This window comes from Lycium ferocissimum, chromosome 10 (assembly GCF_029784015.1).
Source record: "Lycium ferocissimum isolate CSIRO_LF1 chromosome 10, AGI_CSIRO_Lferr_CH_V1, whole genome shotgun sequence".
In the NCBI taxonomy this organism is placed as follows: Eukaryota; Viridiplantae; Streptophyta; class Magnoliopsida; order Solanales; family Solanaceae; genus Lycium; species Lycium ferocissimum.
In genome coordinates, this window is record NC_081351.1 from 39884361 (window position 1) to 39909338 (window position 24978).

At 37.3% G+C, this 24978-nt stretch overlaps 1 long non-coding RNA gene across 4 annotated transcripts in view; it reads right to left on the minus strand.

Annotated features, from left to right (window-relative positions):
* Positions 1-19864, minus strand: part of LOC132033832 (uncharacterized) — a 21771-nt gene extending 1907 nt beyond the window's left edge. Inside the window, exons 1-5 of one of the 4 annotated variants that reach the window (XR_009408880.1) lie at positions 19588-19764; positions 18919-19204; positions 12174-12335; positions 8737-9617; positions 6941-7189 (exon numbers count right to left, since the gene is read on the minus strand). This is a non-coding gene — a long non-coding RNA (uncharacterized LOC132033832). Of the gene's footprint in view, positions 1-6940; positions 7190-8736; positions 9618-12173; positions 12336-18918; positions 19205-19587; positions 19765-19789 lie in introns of those variants that run through there. The other 3 variants (XR_009408881.1, XR_009408879.1, XR_009408882.1) reach the window with 3 other exon arrangements.
* Positions 19865-24978: the final 5114 nt, after the last annotated feature.

The following is a 24978-nucleotide window of genomic DNA, read 5'->3' on the forward strand; positions in this document are numbered from 1 at the left end:
TGTGATCAAAACCCCGGGCCCCCCGGGGGCGGGAATCATCCCCCCCCGGGCATGTGGGGGTGATAGGATCATAGGTAAAGAGAAATCCCCCGGCCCGGTCCCCAAATCCAGATGAATGGACCCTCCCAATTTGGGGGTCTTTAAAACACACTCGTAGTGGGGGCGGTTCCATCAACGAAAAAAGGGGGAAGCTAAAATCTATGGTAAATGGGTAGGTGAAATCATGGAGAAACCCTCGGTGTGATGAGGAAGATTCGAGCATTAGTTCCTATTGCCCAAACTTCTACCTTTGAGCCCGGTTACAATCTTCACCACACTTGGGAAGAATGTCATCCAAATCAAAGAGTTGATGCCATCCTACAAGCTCCTCGCAGCATGACATGGACGATGGAATCCCTATGGTATTGGAAACCGGGGAGGAAGTAACAGGATATCTGGCATGGGTAATGGCCGATCTTTGCATTTCGCCCTAACGAGTCGGCGGTTGGCATGTTGAATACCATATCAATATGTTCTTCTGAAGGATAAACGGAGGAAGGGTTGGAAGTGCAACGAAGAATATGGCGAGGATGCCATTAAAGCATAAGTTTCTTCATGAAATGGGAAAGGAAAAGATGGTATATCGAGAATTGGGAGATTTAACTTAAGGGATCGAGATGTGAGAGAGACATATATACTTGTGTCGGAACCATGGCGTGGTTTAAATAGGGAAGTAGTCATCGTACCCAGAAATCAAAGAAAGTCACGCATCGTCACAGAAACGCTAATCGGTATGATTGAAAAGACGCCTGCTGAATGAGTAGAGGAGGGAATTAATGCCATTGATGATAGAACGTCTCGTCGATGAAATGTTGGGAAAGTTTTGACTATATTTACGCACGAACTGAAACTTTCGGTGAAATAAAGATGTCGAAAGTGGGGGGACTATCCGTATCGTAAAATATAGTAAAAAAAGATGGCGCCACGATGAGCGCCATGGAGAAGAAGGCTTGTGGACGAGGAACCCTAGGTTGTGCACGAGAAAAAGGGCGAAGTCTTGGGGGTCTCGGGGAAACGAGAGAGCCTGGGCTCGTCATCGGCATTCTTGCTCTCGTTTCCGTCGCAATAAAGTCCTTGGCTTATGGGTGGTTTATCACAGCTAGTATGAGAATGTTACCGAGTTTTTTGAGATATTACGTGCCTTACCTCATGTGTACCAAAGTATAAGTATGCGTTCTTGCCCATGCGATAGGATTAAAGCTAAACAAATTGAATCGGCGCGGGGGTAGGAATGACTCGGGGAACTGGCAAGTCCGGGCCCCTTGGACGGACCGTCGACATGCGTCACCCACGCCGTCGACAAGCCACCGTCTGCGAATCTCCGGGTGGTTGATTGATGGTGCAAGTCGGCCGTCATCGACGTGTCGGCGGCCATCAGCCGCTCATCAAATCGCTCTACTGTAACTTTCTAGTTCGACCTATATATATATGTCATCGACGGGCACATCGACCCGCTTCAGTCCGCCCCACCGGGAACTTTCTAGTTCATTTATATATATGTAGCTTCACATTTTAATCCTCATATTTTTTTCATTCCCAACTAGAGAAACCTAACATATTTCCCCTTCACAATTTCCATCGTAATGGCGGAATACTAGCAGATTCGAGCCCCGTAAAACCCGAAGCCGGTGAAGAAAGGTTGTCCTAGGGTTCCATTGAAGTTGTGGAGCTTGGAAGTTTGAGTTGAAGTTGGTTCTTGGTATTCTCCCTTCAAGGTATGTATAAGATTCCACCTTTGTGTTTGAGGTTATTTATCAAGAATTTTAGTGGTTCTATAGTTATAAAGCACAGAGTTGAATGCTAGGGGATGTTTTGGGAGAGGATTTGGAATAGATTCGATTATGTTTTGATATGTAAGTATTGATATTGTTGTTAAGTGTTGTTGTTGATGTTTTGGTTGAATGGGGAATTGAGGGATTATTAAGTTTATGAAGGAGATATTGTCCGAGATTCGTTAAGTTCCTTTCGCACTTGAATTGTGGCCTATGTTATCTTGATTGTATACTTATGAGCTCGATAGTAGATGTTGGACGATTAGATACGCTCGAAGTATGTTAAGGCTGTCCTTCTTTCTATTTGGCATGATCTTATGATATGAGCGAACAACGTATAAACGAACTTCCATATTACTTACTCTTGGCTTGAGGAGTACCTCGATCTTTGATGATCACTATACCCCTTTGTTATGATTACTCATGCTCGTCCTCGGGGTCCCCGAGATTCATATGTTGATGATGTTAGCTCGAAAGGATGTCTATCGGAGGTAACGACCTTATGTCACTCCGCCGAGAGTTCTAGTTACACATTGTACTTACGCATTGCATCCATTGTACATACGCATATCGAACACCCGCCGAGATGGTGTTATATTCGCGTATATTATATGTATATGGGGTATGGGAAAAGGGATAGACGTTATATACGCATTACCACCTGATCAGGTGGTGCACAGTGATGATGATGATGATGATATATGGATCGGGCCGTACGTTTCTCGGCACTAACATATGATATATGGATCGGGCTATGTTCTTCAAGACTAGCATATGATATATGGATCGGGGCCGAACGTTTCCCGCACCAACGCTCATGTTATGACCTATGCATATCATACGCCATAGAATTTTCTCTTTAGTTATACGTAGTTATGCGGACATGTTCCCGGATGTTCGACCACAAATGCATTCGAGATGTTTTCGCTTCCGTATGGGTTTGATATCTTTATGATCTTATATATATTATTGTTCTTATCTCACATACTCGGTACATTATCCGTACCGACTCATTGCTCGGGGGAAGGGGGCTCCGCCCGTACTCGCGAGTTCGGGTGAACGGATAGCGGTCCGGCCTCGTAGGACTTTCGCTCAAAGATTAGTCGCGCGCTCCACCGCCCGGAATCAGAAATTCATTTTGGTATGCCATTTTGAGATGTACATGCATATATGGGTATGGCGGGGCCCTGTCCCGTCCTTTCTACAATTTTCTATTCCATTAGAGGTCTGTAGACAGTTGTATGTAGTTGGCACGTGATGTAGCCTTGTCGGCTCCCATTCTTTTGTTGTACAGCATATGTAGCGGCCTTTATATATATATATATATATATATATATATATATATATATATATATATATATATATATATGTTCCTCCGTCATTATTATTACGCTCGTACAACAAAAGAACGAGTTTGTTGTATACATATACGCGTATATATATATATATACATACGTACATATATATATATATACATACATACATATATATATATATATATCTATACATACATATATATGTATGTATATATATATATATATATGTACGTATATATATATATGTATGTATATATATATGTATGTATATATATATATGTATGTATATATATATATGTATGTATATATATATATATATATATATATATATATATATATATGTATGCATATATGCACGGACGGTTGACAAGATTGATGCGTAGTTCTTGATGTTGTTCTTGTATGAGTCGGCATGGTTCCGTAATAAGTCATATGGGCCTCCCGGCCAGTCGGTGATGTTCAAAGTACGAGTATAGGGTGCTTGGTCAATAGAGGTCGAGGCACTGCATCGACTCATCGGTTGGGTCGCGAGAACGACGGGGGATTCCATCCTCCCACAAACCAACATCACATCTTTCGACTCTCGAGTCGGGCCGGTAGCATGGGAGAACGTTTGAATTCGTGGCACGTCACATTAATCGTACTTTTAGGATCGAAAAGTCTAGGTTTGGCATTGTTAAATATGCTTTCTGAGGGAAGAGGCCTGATCATCTCATCTTTGAGAATTGTAACCCCAAGAACTTTTTCTCTCGAACTTTGAAAGATATCTATTTTTACTCTTGAGGCTTGAACAACATCTTTACATATATTATCTACGATCGCTTTTCTTTCACTATTATGATCATTTGTAGTCATTGATACCAAGCTATTGTGTTCAAAAGAGTTTGAGAACGGATACTATTCACTTGTCTTTAATCCTACTAAACAAAAAAATTACTTATGAATCCTAAAATCATTTTAAGCGGTAAACAATACATATAGTAATAGCCAAGAAATGAGTACCGATTTTTGATATATTTTTACAAAGGACACAAATCAAAATGGGATGCCATCGTAAATGCAGATCAAATAGTCTCCCACAGAGGACCGACAAAGAAGAGAGAGAGAGAGAGAGACGACTTTTAAATTTGGAAACTTCTCAAATGTTAGTTGTTTACAGATTTCATTGTCCTTTTTTCTTTTTACGTTTTTTGCACTTTTATTTATTTGCTGTTTGACCCTTTTCTTTTTGATTAATATGAAATAACCCCTCGTGATTTTAATTTTTATAAAAACAGATGATATATATTTACAGAGTAACAAATCACTTAAACACAATTTCTTTTTGCAGGAGGTGGGTCACGACAATGGTTATAACATAGAATAAAATATGTAACAAAATATAAGAGAGAAACTAAAAATAAAAGAATGAGAAAGTATATTGAAGAAATCTAGCAAAAGACATGGAAAACCTTGATTTGAGAACTTATGGTTTGAAAAATTGGGATGTGTATGGTGTTTTTATTTGGCTGGAGTGTTGTTCTGTGGAAAAATACAAAAGTGAAGAATTCAATCGAGGCCAAGGTGAGTAGAACCCTCTCCGATTACAAGGCCAAACCTGAAGCGGGTTCAACTTTTCCGTGGAGCCATCGGGTTCTTTTGATTCTGGTTTTCGGGATAACAAAACTATATCAGTTAAAGAATTTTTCTATATATAAAATATAAGATTTTGGATAAAGAGATTCATGGGTTCCGGAACCCATAATCGGACATTGTATATCCACCCCCTGCATTCTTGTTATACATACAAAATGGCAACCAAATTGGAATTAATTCTCGTATAAGACGATCTTAACCTGACGTGTGTGGCCTATGAAAGTTATCTGTTATAATAAATTAGGTTATTCAAGGTCAGATGTAAAGACGCACTACGAAACTTTAGTGAATAGAAAGGGCACGATCATTGTTTGCCAAAGGATTTCACACCTATAGCTTTTGTAACGGTATTACTTGTATTGCAGTTTCTAGTAACTGCAAGGGTTATTTTGTAAATAGCCTACATGGGTAATTATATCATTTTCTCTCTTAGGTGACTAGGTTGTTATTAAGTCAGTTAAGGTGCTTAATTAGGCTTACTATTTTGGTTATTGATATATACATGTACAAAGATGTATAGTTCATTAGATTTTTCATTATGCAATTACGGTGATCATTTGCTTCCTGTTTTCATCTTCCTCTCTTATTTCCTCATCATTTCTATCTTCACACGCTCCTCGTCCATGCTCGTATATTAATTTGATTTATTGAGATCAATAAAAATTTGTGAAACACATGGTATCAGAACTTATATCATCTGAATTTAGGAATTTCTTCGAAGATAATAGAGAACAATCAAGAAATTTAGTTTTCAGATGTGGTGCAAATCCCTAGTTTCATGGCCGATAGAGTTCGATCATTGATCACAATCATCCGTTGTACTTGTATCCTCGAGATGGACCTGGTTCAATTTCGGTTGGGATTTTGTTCTCTGGAATGGACAATTACGCTATTTGGAGTCGAGCTATGAGGCTTTCCCTGCTAGGAAAGAACAAGCTCTACCTTGTAGATGGTACTTTGACGAAGGATGATGTTGAACCAGATTTGCAAATGGTTTGCGAAAAGTGTAATGCAATCGTCACTTTTGGATTATGTGCAATGCCAGCAAGGAATTGCGGAACGAAATACTCTTCTCTTCAAGTGCTCAACCTACATGGCTAGATCTAAAAGAAAGAAGTACCACCAATGAATATGTTTTGCTTTTCTTTTAGATTTAACAATCAGCAAAACATATTCATTGGTGGTAAATTGAAACATAAATTGTTTTGTATTTTGAAAAAAATAAAAATCTTATAGTAATCAGTTTCTTTACTATGTTAATAGATTTAAAGATATTTCAGTTCTTTTAACAGAGTATCACTTGTTTACCAAGCACATCAATATTCTTAACAGAATATCACTTGTTTACAAAACACATCAATGTTTTTTTTTTTTCTAACTTCAGTACTTATATTCATGCACCTAACTTGTTAGAGTTTATCCTGAATTTATTACCGTATTTGAATTATACCATAATTGTGTTTTAATTCAAAAAGGTTTTCTTGCCAGAAAAAGCTAAATTTCCTCCATGAAAAGTGACTCTACCATATCTATCCTTTTTTTGGAGGAAAGTTTTGGACTTCTATAAATAAAAAAATACTTTCTTCTTATACACAACACAGTACCATCGACAATACAGTAGTTTTGTTTAGGGTGAGATTATTCTCTCAATAGGTTTTATGTTTTTTATATTAGTTTTCTCATAGACTATATATATATATATTGAAATATTACACTTCTTTTAGTATAGTTTTCTTTGTTGTCTGATTTACTGTCGTTCAAGATTTTGCAATTGTTACCGCCCTATCGATCCCAATATAACTGTTTATTTTTTAAATCAATTTCAGCATTTAAAAAGTGACATTTATCACTTAGTAGAATTATAGACTAATTAAATTTGCATGGCAAGTCCAAACGGAATCTTAAAGAATAAACCAAATCCATCTAATAGAAATTCCCAAATGTTCGTAAAATATTTACACCACATTTTAAATCACCACAACGATCCCAACTCATTTCTTGCATAGGTAACTAAAACTACTCTTCAACTGTTGCAGACCTATACACATAGTAAGTAAAGCTAGTGATGGCAGAAACCACAGCAACCACCATTGCTGCAACACTCATATTCGTGATCTTCTTCGATATTCTTGATTTATTTGATGTTTTGTCCTCTACTTTCATGGAGATAGTAGGATTATATCCCTCTTTTAAAGTTGGTATTGTTTCTTCATCTGCTTTAGGAGGGGCTGTAACTTTTCTTTGGAAATGAAATCTTGAGAAAACCTTTTGCAAGTCTTGCTTGGATTTCATCTGTATTATAGTCTTTTGGTATTGGGAACTCCTTATAAAATCTAATTCTTGAATTACCCACTTGACGATCTCCAGAAATCTTAACCGCTCCCAAATTGCTAATTTGCACCTTCAAGCCTTGTTTATTGGTGAATTCTTGGAAGAAAAAAAAAAGTGAAAAGAAGACTAAAATTTGGTATTACATTTGAGGGAAAACCAAAGGATGGAGGATAAGCGAGGAGCATAAACAAATACTCCTATATAATTAGATAAATTAAATGATTAAAAAAGAATAGCATATATCTTTTTCTGATGTAGGTTTTATCTTCAAACAAAATCAGAAATAGTTTTATTTTCTGTTTAAATAGCGTAAAATAATATACTATGTTTAATTAATTTGGGTATATTATCATGTAACATATACTACTATCAATTAGCTCTACTATAAATTAGCTATAATGCATGCAAAAAGTGGGACGGATGCGCGCATGACCTCCTCTCCATTTTCCCAAGTTCTTTTTTGAATAACAACACGTGTCATGATTTGAGATTACCGTTGAGATTTAATTAACTAAAATAATATTTTAACCATACTTAAGGTAACAAATATTTCTATTTCAACTTTTGAACTTTCGCATAATTCCTTCTTTTTTCTACCTATCCTTCTTTTAAAGTTAAGATACAACAATCATAGTGCTATAAATCAAGAAATTTATTATATTGCTTCAAATCACAAAATATCTTTAAGTTATCGTCGATGGAGTTTTTGTTGACCCTTTTTCATTTTAACTTTTAAACCAAGGATTACAACAGCAAATGCTTATCCTATTTTAATTTAAAAAAGATTAAAAAATAAAAATATTTCCTATTTTAATAGGAAAAAGAATTTTATCGTTATCTAAACGAAAATTAAAGATGGGTTACCATGATCTTATATATATGATATATATTATCAGTTTAAAAAGTACATAGGGTAATTCTATTTTAATTGATGAAACGAGATTAGGAAGAAAAAAAAAATTACTTTCCACTTTTTTATTAGTTAAAGGGATTTTAAAAGAAAAGAAACAAGAAAACGTTTCTTTAAAAACTAATATTTTTATATAAAAAATATGTTTAAAAACAAAAGAAACAATATGTTTATTAGGAAAAGGGCCTTTTTGACCCAATAAAGTAACGATAGGGGCATTTTTGGACCAAACTATGAACGGAGGGCATTTTTATTCAATTTCACATAGTTTATGTTCAATTTCGCATAGTTTAAGGGCATTTTTGGACCAAACTATGAATGGAGGGCATTTTTATTCAATTTCACATAGTTTAAGGGCATTATTGACCCTTTTCCGTAGTTTTATTGAACCATTAGGCACAAATATTTTACTTTTGTATTTTCATCCTAATAATAATCGAGATAGAGGAAAGAGAGAATAAGCATTAGCCAACGTAATGACTGAGATAAAAGGAAAAAAGAATAATCATTAGCCAACTTCAAGATGCAATATATTTAGAAACTTGTTAAAAAAGAATTAGTACTTTTATTATTATTTAAATAAATGAGAGCTTGTATCTAGAAAAGAATTAACCTTTGCATAATGGAAGATATTTTAAACAAATTTCTTTAAAAGTAATTCCCATTTGCTATTTCCTTTTGAAGAATTTTGTGGGACAAGATATACATGTGTATGGAAACATATTAATCATACCTGGGATATGGACTATAAGAACATCAAATTCCTCCTTGTGCCACTCACTAGATGGATCAAATTCAGAAATTAATCCTGCGCTGGCTTCCATGCATGCGTTTTTTAGTTAGAAAATTCATAGACTTCCAACTGATTCCTCTCTCTAAATCATTCACAAGGGTATCAAACCAGGTTACTTTGATTTCAATCAAGGGAAGAGAATGATTCCCTTTTTGTTTAGAAGAGAAAATTCGTTCTTAGGGCAATGAAAAATTCCATGCGTGCTTCATAAGCTAGTAAGCCACCCTCGGAAAGTTCTATCATTCTCCTTGGATGGTCATAGAACTCATGTTACTAGTTATGACTAGATGAGATATGCCCATGCTCAACAACTTGAAATTAAATATATAAATAATACAATTCATATAAATGTTAGTTCATTAATTCAAATTGGAACAACTTACCATTGGCAAAACATAAATTAAAAGCCAGAATCAAATACAATTACAAAATCATACATCAAAGAATATTTGTTTTATAAACAACACATCGAGCATAACATGAGATAGTTGGGTCATAGAATTTCTTAATTGCTTGCCGAGCAAATTATTAGAACTACGATCAAGTTTTGAAAAAGGAAAATATTTGAAAGATGTAACTTGATATGAAATTAATTATCACATTCCTAGTTGTAATTGCAAGTGCCTTGAAAGGCAGTTAAGGGATAACCAACTACTGAAATGCCACTATTGTTGATCACCCATTCAAAAGCAGGGTCCATAAATCCAACTTTATAGCTATATAACCGATAAGTTCTTATTTAGAGAGGCTAATAACTTCATCTGCGACTATTGCATTTATTCCCTCCATGGCTCCACACGCCGAGAATGCCCAGCAAGCTCCTGCAAAAGTTTTACATAAATCAAATGCATAACTCCATTGATGTACATAAGTGCATATGTCATCTTATTGCTCCCTTAATCAAACAAGGAAAATGTTCAAGAGTTGTGGACCTTTTGTACTATTGACTTATCATTTGAGCCAATAGGAGTGACAGGGATAAAACTATAGGTTAGACCAATTTGCAGATTCAACTCACACAGTTCCGTTTATTTGACTTTCATAGAGCTTGATTCAGGGAAACATAACGCCTATAAGGTGTCTAAAAGTAAAACATGTATGTAGTTGCCTAAATACAACATCTAGTCTAGTAATATTTTAGTGAAGATACACATCTACAAGGCCATTATTTTTTTTAGTTTATTTTTCTGATAAGGTAAAATTCTACAAGGCCATTCTTAAAACAGAAGCATTCATTATCTCTTGCCTTTTTGTGTTACAGTGGCAGAGCGAAATATTAGCCCGGACGATAACTGGAACATGCTGTCTGGTAAAAAAGAAGCCCAAACTCCAATGAGGAAAACCTTTAGCTTAGTAATGTTCCCCAAAAGTACCACATAACCAAGCACTGTTGTATACGTCAACCACATTAATTCCCAATGGAGGACCCTCAAGGCAACATAAAGAGCTAGTCTTTTTGGAGTACAATTACAATGTTGATGATACATACGGATAGATTTTTTTTAACAAAAAGATCAAGCCAGCTGATAATATTATTTTTAAGATGATCGAAATTAAGCAGGAGATCCAAATGAGCCATTTATAAAATTTACCAAAAAATGCAGTACTATCACCTTGGGAACCTTTAACTACACTGCGTATAGCTTCCTTTTCTTCTTTGTAGCTGTAACGACTAATCTTTCGTTCCTGAAAATAATAATCAAGACAAGAAAAATAGCGACAAAGAGTAATATTTGATTTCAAGAATTTGTGCGGGGGTTACAATCTTTATGAAATCTTAAATAAAAAGATGTAATTCTGCTCGATTCTTCTGACGATATTGCGGCCGTCAATCAAGGGCTTTGCTTGTTCTTGAATGGACAGATCACTTGTTGTTGATACTTCACTACGAATACGGAACAGAGCTTTAATCACAAACGTAGAGGTATGGAAACTTGCGGCTCACCACTTGGAGCGAAGACTTTTAGTATGCAAAAGAAGCACTTAGGTCGAGAGCTCTTCATGTATTTTTTTTTTTTCTTCCCCCTTTTTGGCTTTGTGAAGACCCCTATTTATAGTTGCGGGGAGGAGAGCTAGGGTTTGTATATGATTGGTTGAACCTTGTCATTTGAACACTTGGCGACATTTGATTGGTTCTTCTATTGTTTTGGCATGCTGCGTCACTTATGCACGTGGCATGATTTGACTGGTCCTTGACTTGACTTGGAGCGCCAGCGTCATTTGATACGTGGCACGGACTTTGGGCTAATAGAGTGGGCTCATCATGTGAAGTCGACAAGATAGACTAGCCCAAATAAATTGGTCTTTCAATTAAATCCATACTAATTGGACTTAAGCAATTAATCCAATTATATTAGCCCATAATATTTGTTCGGATTAATATACCTTGGATTTAATATAATTCGAATTTCTTGTGAATTTACTTTTAATAAAATTTCATCATCTACAGTAGCTAAGATGATTCAAAAGAATATCCAACAGTTGGAAAGCTAAAGCACAGATGGCATTTTTCCATTTTCGTCTTTGGTTAACTTACCGAGGGCTATAGTCATAATGGTCAGCGGGGCCTTCAAGCATCCGAAATAAGCCAAAAATATACCTTATGCACTCACAGGACAGCAATTTGAGTGAAGAAGATTGTAAAAGGATGAAAAAAAGTAGTTAATTCTGCTACTTGCACTTCTCCCTCCATCTCAATATTCCTCAAACTGCACAGTTACTCTTGTTACCTAATTAATGCTTCCAAATTATAGAAAACTCTCATCAAGAAATAAGTAATAAATTAATTGCATATCATTGGTATTATATAAACATGTGGATCTGGCACATATATAATTGACACAACAATTCAGTAATTAAAATAAGTTAGGACACGCTTACCCATTAATATTTACTATACAATGTGAACCACAATAGCAACATGGACTTTCATTTACTTAGCATATTGATTGAGAAAATTACCTTCGTAGGAGAGTGTTGGACCAAGAATCATGACATGAAAATATCGCATATTTTCTTTTAAGGAGGAAGAACTTATTCCTAGTGCTACAATCAAAGTTAAACCACGCAAAAGAAAAATCTCTCCTAGCAATATAGGCCGAAACCACAATCCAATGAACAAACTCAAAATAAGCTTCAAGGGGCAAAACACTTGCTCATACCAAAGTCAACAAAAAAAATCATGTCAACTATACTGCCGGAATTCAGGGGAAAATGCATCCAAAAGAAATAAACACCAAATTTTGATTACCAATAACAATAAAGCAAGACCATGAAACCCCAACAAAGAAAACTTAAATTAAGCAAAAAACAGATGAAGAGAAGAGACGAGAAGAGAAGAGGAGAAGAAAATTTGGGCAGAATTGAGAGGAGCAAACCTGAATGGAGTCATCCCTATTCTTCTTCTTCCTCTAGTTCAATTTATTTATTTTGGTGAAGAAAATAAACAAAAGCCATATCTTTCTATTCTCTGTAGAGTTCGTAGCCCTCCATCAAAATGAATCACCAAGAAACCCATAGTTCCATTACCACCAATACCCCTAAAAGAGCCAAACAATGAACACCGCTAATGAAGATATGGATGAGCTGCGTATTAAAATTTGGGCTAGAAGACACGTCGATATGCCGAAAAGTCCAAACTGCCCCTAAGTGCTAATTTAATGACAGCAAGCTAACATGTCGATCCGCCCCCAAACCCAAAGTCTTTCCACTATATCTCAGGAGTAGTCAAAGGAAGTAAAAAAAGTAATCTGCAAGCCCCAACTAACATAGAAATAACCGCCTTATATGGAGGAAGTAGTATAAATAAAGGAGATGCTGTCCAATTTTCTCTAACTTTAGTCAAGTATGCTATCGATTTTCTAATGTTAGTATGCACTCTAATGAAGGTAGAAACGTGAGCATTGAAGAAGAACGTGCAAGTGATAGAATAGTTGAACGGAAAGGTATGTAAGGCTAACCCTTCTTTCATAAGGCATGGTTCTTTGGCCAAATATCTATTCTTTTACGAACCTATGATATTCTCCAATGATTCGATCTCTAAAAGCTACGAAGCTCAAAATCCTCAATATGTTACGATTGTACTAAGCTCCTTATATGATGAGTAATCCTCTATGGATAGGTGTAATGAACGACGATAGAAATGATGCTAAAGATACTTATGAGCTTATATGTATATGTGCCCATGTGTGGCTATTATGAAACCCCGAGCTTATATGGCCGGGTAGAATATAGTAGATATGTATATCTAATGCGCGCGCGCCACCGGTTAGTACGGATACCCCCGAGCCTTGGTAGGGCGGTATGTATAACACCGAGCCTTGGTAGGGCTAGGTATGTGAAACACGGAACCTTCATGGTCGGGTATGCTATGTAAAGGCTATGTATATGCAATGTAATATGATATGTAAATGATATGAATATTAGTATAAATGGAAATATGAATACGAATACGAAAATGGATACGAAAGGTAAATGAGTACGGATACGTATACGGGTACAGATATGGATGTATGTACACGGATACGCAATAGAAATGGCATGTCCCTATAAAAAGCAAGTAAGTGCTATGACAATGATACTATTATCTCCCATCCTATGTTATTCCCGTGTGTGCCTATTATGCTTTCATATTGATATTGATGTGCTTTACGTTCTCGGTGACATTCTTCGTGCGACGTCCTTTTGTTTGTGATCGCGTGCGTCACGCCCGCAGTGGCCGGAAACGACGATCCATAGCTATATTTCTCGGGGACTACATAGCGGAGCTCCATTTCATTCGGAGCTACAGCTTTTGGTATTCATTCTTTTGTGTATATATTTATAGGCACGGCGGGGAGTTCGTCCCTTTATACGATATGACATATTCTTAACTCAGAGGCTCGTAGACATATGTATATGGTTAGATGTGTTTGGCCTTGTCGGCCTATATTTTGGGATATTGTTTTGCTAGCCTTGTCGGCTTATGTACATTGATATGGGCATAGTTGCTAATGATGATATAAATGAATTGACGCCCAATAGGATTAGTATGATTGATGAATGAAAAGTATGATTTAGCTATGTGGCTCACCTTAGATGTAATGTGAAAGTATGTTAAGAGGTGTCGGGTGGGTTAGCACCGGTGCCGTCGCGACCCTCGGTTGGGTCGTGACACTTATATAGTTGTAAACCCCTAAGTACCGGGGGGGTGGGGGGGGGGGGGGGGGGGGTCTTTATGACCCTACCTACTTACCTTATTATAAGAAAAATATTAATCTTCATCGGACATTTCACGGTCCGAATCCCACTTGGGATCTAAATCTTGTGCTACCATGTATACCATATTCTACCTTTTATGGTAACGTATTTGCATCCGATTGTTCTCTTCGCGAAAACGATTAAAGAGCAAAATTAAACTCTTGTGGAGTTCCGCGAGGCATTAACATAGCACGTTTTTTGGGCGTTTAAGCCCTATCAAGCTAACTTTTGCTCAGATTAGCGAAGCTTCCCTAACACGCCAATTCCACTCCCCTCTCATTGTTTTATTATATTCTTGATTGAATCTTTTGTTAGGGTTATTTGAGTAATGAAAATCATCATCATCTAGTTCATGTCCACCCATTGCTTCAAATATTTTCTTTGGGGTAAAACATGTAATAGAATCAAGATTTTCAAATTGGTTGTAGAATGTCATGATAACTCATTTTAAAGTGAATACTAGTTGTTTGTCAGTCATGTTATGTATAGTACTGCATCTTGACCGTTTATTTGAATTAAATTCATATTACGCAATGTTCTTGCAATAAACAGACATGATTTGACAACACATCATGCATGCAATTTCAAATTTTTTATGACACCTAAAGGACCGATTGGACAACACAATGCTGAATTTTTGACCGTTTATTTGAATTAAATTCATATTCGCAATGTTCTTGCGCGCAATAGGACATGATTTGACAACACATCATGCATGCCAATTTCACTTTTTTATGACACCTAAAGGATCGATTGGACAACACAATGCTGAATTTTTGACCATTTATTTGAATTAAATTCATATTACGCAATGTTCGCGCATAGCTGGGTGAATATGAATCTATTTAAGAAGAATGTTGGACGAGGTAAAAACTCATCCATTTCATAAGTTTAAGTCTCTTAAGTCATTTAAAAAAACCTATCTTAAGTCATACAAAAATGGCTCAAGATATTCCACCAGTTAAGGTTTCAATACATTGGGATGGTATTATCCTTGATGACAATAGTACAGTTCGTTACAATAAAAGACCAAACGTTCATGTTAAATGTCCACTTGAAATGTCTTGCGAATCACTAGTCACTTACATATGTGAAAAAATGAAGGTTAGTTCAGATAAGTATGAAATCTCTATAATGTGCGGTGATATCCACAATCAGTTTCCAATGGTATAGTGCTTCATGGTAGGCATTATATCAATGATGATGATTCTTTAAGGGATTATTTGAATGCGTCAGAAAAATTAAAACATTTAGTCGCCTTTAATGTTCTGGAGATGTATGTTGAAAAGATACCCGAGAGAGGTCCCGCAACAATGCCCTACCAAGCTAACACGTATGGAGATTTTAGTTCACGGGGGTATTTTGAGTGGCAGTGCATTTGGAAAATCTTACCCAACAATTTAATCAAACTCGGTAAATATGCATTCTTATATTATTATTTTGTAAAAGAGCACGTGTTTACCGTATGTATTGATAAATAACCATTTTTAAATCTTTGTAGGGTTATAGACCGATACGAGTAAGATTGGGCGGTCATCTCAATTTAGCGGAGCAAGTCATTATTATCGAACTCTTAGTCCAAATGGAGCGGATTATTACAATAATTCTCGGTCGGTGGAGTCGATTATTATAATAATTCCCGATTCGGTGCGATTGATTATTATCAAAACTCTCGGTGGTACTGTGTGGATAAAAGGCGATCCGGTTGGTGGAGTTGATCATTCTCCATACCATGCTCACAATCAATATGTGCGTGTGTTTATCACACTAGATGCTAAATAATTAATATATATATATATATATATATATATATATATATATATATATTTGTGAATTTGGAATTTAACATATGCTTTTTATCGTGTAGGAGGAGGCCTTTTCTTAGATGGCGCCGATTGTCCACGTTATATGGATACATCAGAGAGTGATGGCGATGAATCCGCTAATAATGCAGAGGTAACTGATGATGAAGATAGTGAAGGGGATGAAGATACGCATTGTAGTCCCCAAAACCAACTAGAACCAACTCAACACCACGTACCACCTCCAGAGTGGTCGAAAACCCAATTCGACAGGAAATTTTTGTAACGCAATGCCATTCTCGACTATATTCCATATCTTGACGGTCTCCCAAGGTCGTGAGGATGCATTTGTCTTCACGAGAGATGATTATCAAAGTCACCAAAAAACGTGGATTGAACAAAAAAATCCCATGACCCGTAATGCGTCATTACAGCGGAACGCGCTCACATAAAAAAAGATGTTGCAACGGGTCGTCGAATGTATTATGTAAAGGGTATGAGGGAGTTTAAGGTTGATGACTAAACAGATCAAGATGGAGGGTCGATTTCCATTTGGCGACATACTCAAGGTCGGTGGTTGCTTCGGGGGGTGCTAAGCGGATGGTACGTAGAAATCACAAAATTTCACCAAGCACGCTTGTGATATGGGACAAAGTCGAGCAGATCATTGTAATCTAGATATAAACATGATTGCTCGTGTTATTTAAACACATTGATAAACTCAAGGTAATTTATACGTAGTTTACATTATATATTTTATAGCAATTAAAATATCATTGTTAAATGTTGTTTATTTAAACTTTACGGGATGCTATCAAAACTTGTATTGGCATGGTCCACTCAAAATATGGTAAAATCATAAGCAAGAGAAAGGGATTTCTCGGGCGTCGACGTTTTTGAAACGATCTTTGGAACTTGAGAATCCTCTTTTCGAGCATTCTTTTGGGGTATATGGCGGCTCACAACACGCTAATCCTGGCCTTTGTTGTACAATGGCGGCTTTTTTAGGCGTAATTTTTGACTTCGTCTTTTGGGCATTCAAATCAAGTATTGATGGTTTTGCTCACCTGCAAGAATGTGATATCGATAGATGGGACCCGTGTATATGGCCGATATGACATTAAGCTCCTAATTGCGTAGGTATGGATGCCAACGGGTCAATATTCCCTCTTGCTTTCACATTGCCGCGATGAGAGCAACGAGACATGGGGGATGTTCTTGACTCATCTACAAACTCATGCTATTAAGGGTCGTCGGGGGTATATGTGTCCTATCGGATCGTCATAAAGGCATATTACACAATATGCGTACTCTGGAAAGGTGGCAGCCTCCACATGCTTACCATCGATATTGCTTAAGGCACTTAAAGGCTCATTTGCAAACAAAGTTTGGAAATGGCACTTGTAAATAAATAGATGTGGGGGTGCGATGCAAAGATCAACAAAGAAAATGGTCGCAAAAATGGAGTCGCTAAGGAAGTGAGTGAAGAGGCATATGTTTGGTTGATGAAATTAGAAGTTGAAAAATGGACTCTTTATCGATGGAGGAAGGAGATGGGCATGCTCACAACGAACGACTCGGAGTCTTTCAATGGACTCCTCAAATCTGCTCGAGGACTACCTGTCACCGCAATGGTAAGACTAACTTTCAGGCAGGTCGTGGAGCGATTTGCGAATAGGACAAGACAGGCCATAGCTATATTAGCCGACGAGGAAACATGGATGCCAAAGCCCTACAAAAAAATGGAGCACTATAGAAGAAAGGCAGAGGGTCACCAAATGACCAAGTATGATGTCGTTCAACGAGTGTATGAAGTTAGAACGGGTTATTGCGACGAAAGGAGAAACAAACATATCGTTACCGAGCGTACACAATCATGCACTTGTGGTAAGTGGCAAACGTACCACATGCCATGTTCTCGATCGCAAAGTGCTTTGAGAGAATGGCCGAAATGTAAATGATTATGTGGCGGAGGAATATAAGGTCGTAAAATACCTTAAAGCATACTCCGGCCAATTCCGTCCCCTTGGTGATCAAGCTTATTGGCCAGTCGCGTCGTTTTCTATGATTGCGAACAAGAACCATATCCGTAAATTGGGAAAAAACAAAAACAAGCTAACCCGTTATCACAATCAAATGGATATTAGCGAAAAGACTTACTCTTGCAAGTGCTCGACATGTAAGCAATTTGGGCATGATAAGCGTTCATATGGGCAAAAATCTCGTGGTGGCAGCACATCTGGAAGTAGAAGAGTGTCTAGAACTTGATTTATTCTTTTTTTTTTAGTCTATTGTAATTTAATGATGTATTTCGTTGCTAATGGAATGAAATATTTTTCAATTATTATGAACCTCTCGTATTGGATGAATTATTTTTAAATACTATATTTATTTTTGCACATTCAACAAGTGCAGATTACACAATACAATAACAAAATAAAAAAAACATAAAAGAATCTGCACCCTATAAAATATGGCACTTAAACCTAAATATAACAAGTTTTCAAACGTAATTCGGAGCACTTTACAACCCCTAAAACGACGATCCAAATGTATATGTATACTTGATGTAATGAGCCGATATTATTGTACACAAAAAAAAATATTAAGTTCTATATAAAATATTTATATTCCGGTGTTTTGAAACGTGACTAATCTTCGGTCAAAGTACGCAAAAAACCTTAATTTTTGAGTTTGATAAGAGAAAGAATAAAGGTTGGGTCGGGTTTTAGGGAAGGGTTTCGCACAGATTCTGTGCGTGAAAGGGACAAAATGTAAATGTACACTTTGGCCTTTCACGCACGTATCCGTGCGCGAAGCCTAGTTTGGTTTTTTTTATTTTTATTTTTAATGGGTTAGTTTGGTTCCAATTTTTTTCTGAGTTACAAAAGTGTCGGACTCCCTTATAAGTTTTAATTATACGAAATGTTACATTGTCAAAAAAAAAAAAAAAAAAAAAGAAGAAGCCTTCTAAGACCCCCAAACCTCAGTAATTAGTACTTACTACAGTAAGAAATAACTGTACTGGAGGAATACAGTAAGTATTGGAAGAAATAAAAAAAGTAACAAAAGAGAAACTCACCACAAATAGTAGCTAGTCAATTGTGAAATAACACCAAATACTGATGGACACTTTTCATTTTATTCGACATTTCAATAAAATCCTGCTAAGTGCTAATTATCCACCAGGTGAGAGTTTTTTTTTCCTCCAGCCCTCAATGGCTACTTCACTCCCTAGAGCTTTCTCTTTACTCTCTCTGCTTCGTTCAACCATTAATAAACCTTCCTTATCACCATTTTCATCTCCAACACCTTCTTTCTTCAGCATGAAGCCCAAGGTCCCATACCCACATAATTTCTTGATTCACCTTATTAAAAAAAAACTAATTTTTTGGTTCACTTTTTCTCATACCCATATAAATTCTTACAAATCCAACGAAAAAACAAAGATGAAGGGGAAATACATTCCTTTTTCTCCTTTTTTTTTAGTACCAACTGCAGCAATTATGGAATATAAAATTAAAAGTACCAATTTTTATAGACTACAATATCAACTCCCAAACACAAATTAGAAATTTCTGCAGACTACAATATCAACTCCCAAATATAACGTAGGCTTCAAAATTTGAGGAAGATTGATTTAGAGATTTAAATGAAAGATTAAAAACTTCATCAATCCATAGAAGATTCAAACACAGAGAGAAGAAAACATGAGAGAAACATGGAAATGAACACAGCAAAGTTGAAATACCTGGAAATTTCACAACACTAAGCTGAGAAGATATGATGAGAAAATTGATTTACTATGAGAGAAAGGATACAATGAGATTTTTCGGATGAACACATACGGCACTTGGATGAAAGCCACGTATAAGAAGCAGCCAGAACACGTGGATTGAAATAAGAACAGGGCATAGAACCTAAAATGATGAAATAAGAACAGGGCATTGAACCTAAAATGATGAAAATGCCCTTTAGTAGTGAGAATGGGTTGACCATCTAGTGGTTAAACCCACTCTTCTATTATAAAAAATAATATATATATATGATCACATTGTCTTAATCTTATCTTGGAGGATTCATGTTAGTTTAGGAGACATTTATGTTTCTCCTTGTCGAAACAAATTAGCAAAGCGAATGTCTTGATTTTTTTTGTTGTTTATAATTACCCGTAGCGGTGTATATTTATAGACAATTAATTAGGGCATAAATGGTGGATTAACTTATGTGCTAACAAGTTAATTAGCACCCCTTATGGGTAGACTTGGCTAAGTCGCTATTTCCCAACACATCTAGCATGTACAAACGTCACTATTCAAGTCTTTATCTATGTGGTGAGAATTGAGAAATCAATCATGAAATTAATTTCGGAAAAGGATCAAATATACCCTTATACTATTAGAAAAGGGTTAAATATACCCTCGTTATACTTTGAGTCCAAATATATCCCTCCCCTTATATTTTGGGTCCAAATATATCCTCCTCCCTTAAAATTGTATAAGATGGACACTAGTTATGACGTGGCATTGACAACTTGGTGAGGTGGACACCACATGGCATGCCACCTCACCACCCGAACCCACTTTATCCCTCTCTTCTCCTTTTTCTTCAACCACTACCATCTCCTCCCCCTCCACAATCTTTGCCACCATTAACACCGGCCGCCATCCCACCGTCTCCACCTTCACTCCCTCCGCCTACAACAATCCTAATTTACTCATTGCACCTAAAATAATTTAAATGATAAACTGATTTTAATAGGAGTAATTCGGAACTAATTTTTATAGGAGTAATTCGTCTTTTGTCATTCTGTTAATTCGCCAGTTGTAAGAAGCAAAAATTGATTTCTAGTGGCTTTAATAGTATTTATGTCCTACTTTTCCTTCCGATTAAAAAATATTTAATTTCATCAATGATGATCTGAATTAGAGAATTGTGTTCAACCTACCAAATAGAGTAATAATATTAGTTCTAGTTTAGATTATGAAGCTCTAGGCAAACATCCAATCAAAAGGAAATGTGATGTCAAAGAAAATCTCTACCGGAAAAGGTACTCAAATTCATAGTCATCTATCATCAGGTGAAATGAAATCAACATTTGACATCCTTCCATTTTCTGAGGCTAACAATCTGCTACGAGTAATATGTATTTACCGGGGTGAATACATCAACACGAATAGCCGCAGCACCTACAACTACAATTAGGGTTGTTGTAGGCGGAGGGAGTGAAGGTGGAGATGGTGGTCTGGTGGCCGGTGCTAATAGTGGTAAAGGTTGTAGAGGGGGAGGAGATGGCAGTGGTTAAAGAAGAAGGGGAAGAGAGGGATAAAAGGGTGGTGAGGTGACATGCCATGTGGTGTCCACTTTACCAAGTTGTCAATGTCACGTCATAACTAGTGTCCATCTTGTAAAATTTTAATGGAGAAGAGGTATATTTGGACCCAAAATATAACGGGAGGGGTATATTTGGACCCAAAGTATAACGAGGGGTATATTTAACCCTTTTCTGGTAGCACACGGGTATAATTGACCCTTTTCCGAATTAATTTTGAAAAATAACCTGAATTATGTTGATTATTGGTGCACTGTCCGGTTCTAGATCTTCAAGCTTATTCTTTTCCGCACCTAAAACATTTGGTGGACGGTCAAACATGGATTGATTGACTTCGTATGAAATATCTATTAATTATTTTTTTTTACGTGGATCACGGTTCATTTGCATGGATGTTGTTGATCGGGATGTTTGGGTTAGAAGATGTGGCATAACGACTAATCATCACTTGTTTGAACATTGATGCTTATGATCCTTCTTGATCGAATATTAAACAACACTTTGATCACTCCTCGCTTACACTCTTTGAAATAAAGCTAAGAGGTGGTCGTTTTAATTAACTTATGTTTCGGTGGAACGATTTATAATTAGTGATTTACCTAGTGAGCATTATCTTGATAAGGTCTACTAGCATTGGTATTGTACGAAAATTTCGACAAGCGTAGGTGTATGGGACAAAATTCGGGATCAGCAGATACACCAACAAGATCGTCACACGTGGAGGCATGGGACTAGATAGGGAATGACTTCAGCCGTTGCCTGGGACTTTGCGGCTGTTGATACCTCGAGATGACAGGGGAAGTCGGGGCTCATTAGGCGAGAGAGCCGTTGGAACGAGGCCATCATATACGCGTCTAGTGTCCGCTAACAGTCGGGGTGCACTCTCAACAACTCGTCACATCTGTCTGTCTCAAGCTTTGCAACACTGTGTAATAGGACATTTACATTGTTGGCCCGTCATGTCATTTGTACTTTCACATTGGGAAGTCTAAGGCTTGTGTAAATAACTATACCATCTTGAAGAAGGAATAGGCATCTGATCCATTACAGTTGTAATCCTATAAACTCCATTTTTGAGCATTGAATACAAACAATCTTCTCTTTACATATTCTAGCATTTTGTTCTTACTTTTCAATCATTTACATTCAAATATCTAAGCTATTTTCGGCCGAGCGAGAAGAGAGTTTGTGGTCGATCACGATCCACTTATCTTTAATCCCATTTCTAACAAACATAATTGATTATCCTAAAATCATTTTAAGAGGTAAACGATTTGGCGTCGTACGTGGTAATAAACCGGTTGTGATATCGTCTCAATCTTTTATTCAAAACTCTTTTCAAAAGCCATCCAAACCTACTCACTAAGAAATCTTAATCATGACTGGGAGAGCAACAACATGCTTGTGGGCAACCCACGCGACATCATTGATGACCCTCAACAAGTCCTCCCACTGGCAGATCTACTGAATCCGGTAGACCCTATGAACGCACGGGTCTCTAAGCACCATGGTGGCCCTGAGAGAGAGAGAGAGAGAGAGATAGAGAGAGAGAGAGAGAGAGAGAGAGAATGGAAGAGAAGAGGACCAGGACATTTCAGAGATGGGCCAGGTCAGGCGTCCTAGCAAGGACTGAATCTCTAGTGACCCAAGTGAGGATGGGGAGATTTATTACAGCGAACGCCCTAAGAAGAAATGTCGATGACCCCACTACAAGGTAAAATGGATGTGCAAAAAGGAAGATTCCACTATCGAGAAGTCCATGAAAACCATGGTCATATCACAAAATGTGTTCATGCAATGATGGAGCAGGTCGTGACCACTCTCGCTAACCACACGCGAACCCGAGCTCCCATGGGCCGCCGGGGTGCGGTAAAGTCCCTGAGAATTATGGGGTTGGGGCACGCGGGTCTGAAGCCAAGAAAATGTCGCAAGAGTCTATAGAACGGAGCTCTTCAGACTCAAAAAAGAACTCAACGGTCGCATGTACTAAATACCAGGAGCCCCATCGATTGTCAAGGGAGGAGGCACTAAAAAGTATGAAAAGCTATAGTTTAAATTGAGTGCTGCCCCAGAATCAATCTCGAAGAGGTTCAAAATGCCTGACATACCAAAGTACGATAGGACAACGGACTTGAAAGAACACGTGTCAACCTTCGAGATCGCCATCACTAGAAACGACTTGTTTCCACATGAAGTCAAATCCATTATGCTCAAAAAATTAGACCAAACGCTCATATAGGGAGCAGTTTCTTGGTATACTCATTTACCTAAAAGTACTATTGACTCTTTTGCTATGCTTGCAAATTTTTTCATAAAAGCCCGCGCTGGAAGGATCGAAACTCTTAAAGAGGATGTCTTCAAAGTAAAGCAGCGCGAGGGAGAGCTGCTCAGGACCTTTGTGGAAAGATTTCAACGGGAGAGAATGATGCCGTTAGCCATCCGGAAGGGTTGGGCTACAGCTGCTTTTGTCGATGGCTTAAACCTAAACAGCTCTGATGCTTCCCATAAGCTGAAGGAAAGCTTGAGGGAGTTCCTGGCCAAAACATGGAATGAAATGATCACCGATATACGACCAAGATGCGTATCGAGGGCGACTTGAAAGTGACGGTACCTATTAAAATGAAGAGTCATTTTCTAGAGAAATTCAGGAACGTAGCAAGCCCCTACCAGAAGAACCAGAGGGACTGATTCAAACCTACTATGCAAACATACTTGTTAGGAAAATGCAAGGTTAAGAAAGACAAGAGATAATCGAGGCAAGTTAGAAGAGAGGTGCCCAACATTCCAGACCGGTTCATAAAGGCTCGGCCTCCCAAGCTATCCAACCATAATTTCAATGTTGGGCCCGTAGAGCTAGTCACAACAATGAGGGGTATGAAGGAAGCCAAATTCCCAAAGGACATCTGCTTCAACCCGGACAAAATAAATATGGACTTATAGTGCCATTATCACAGCACTCACGACCACCCGATGGAAGATTGCATAAACTTATAAATTGAGGTGGCATAGTCACAGGGCGGTTACCTAAAAGATACACTAGCGATCGGGCAAAACTCAAGTTAAGCAAGAATTGAGATGGCGAGTGTTACACCCCGAAAATTTCCCTGTGAGTGTACAGTGAAAAGTTGCAGAATTGCATTCTCGCGATTGGACGTAAGGCGGAAGACGGATCGTAAATCAAAATACGGCCCGTAAATTGGGTCGTAAATCGCCATGATTCCCAAAGATACCTTTCGTTTTGATATGCTTAAATACGACCACACTATACGCCCCGTAAACTAGTATACGGTCCGTAAATTATGGTTTACGACCATGCATACCCGACGACATTCGTTCATTAAAAATCACTTTTGTGATTAATATAAGGACCCTTTTTCATTTTCATTTCATTTCATACTTCGCCTCCACACTTCAAGAAAGCTCTGAGAGTTCCAAACACTTCATCCATGAGAAAACAAGAGAAATCAAAGATTAATATCAAGAATTAAAGTGAATCAAGTGAAGGAAACCCACTAGAAGTCATCCACATCAAGAAATCCCAAGAGAGATAAAGTAGGGTTTTGGTGCTAAGGGCGAGTCACCATTGTAAGCTTATTCCTCCATCGTCTAAGGTAAGTTTCATGATATTTACACGTTGTTTGAAGTATTTATAGGTTGAAACACATGGATTGTAGAAGAGTACAACAAATGGGTCATCAAATGTGTGAATAGTATTGCTAGCGTGTGATAGTTGAATTGAATCATGAAATGGAGACGTTGGTGTTATGAATGTGTTATAAATGACCTATAGAACATGAAATAAGTATTTGA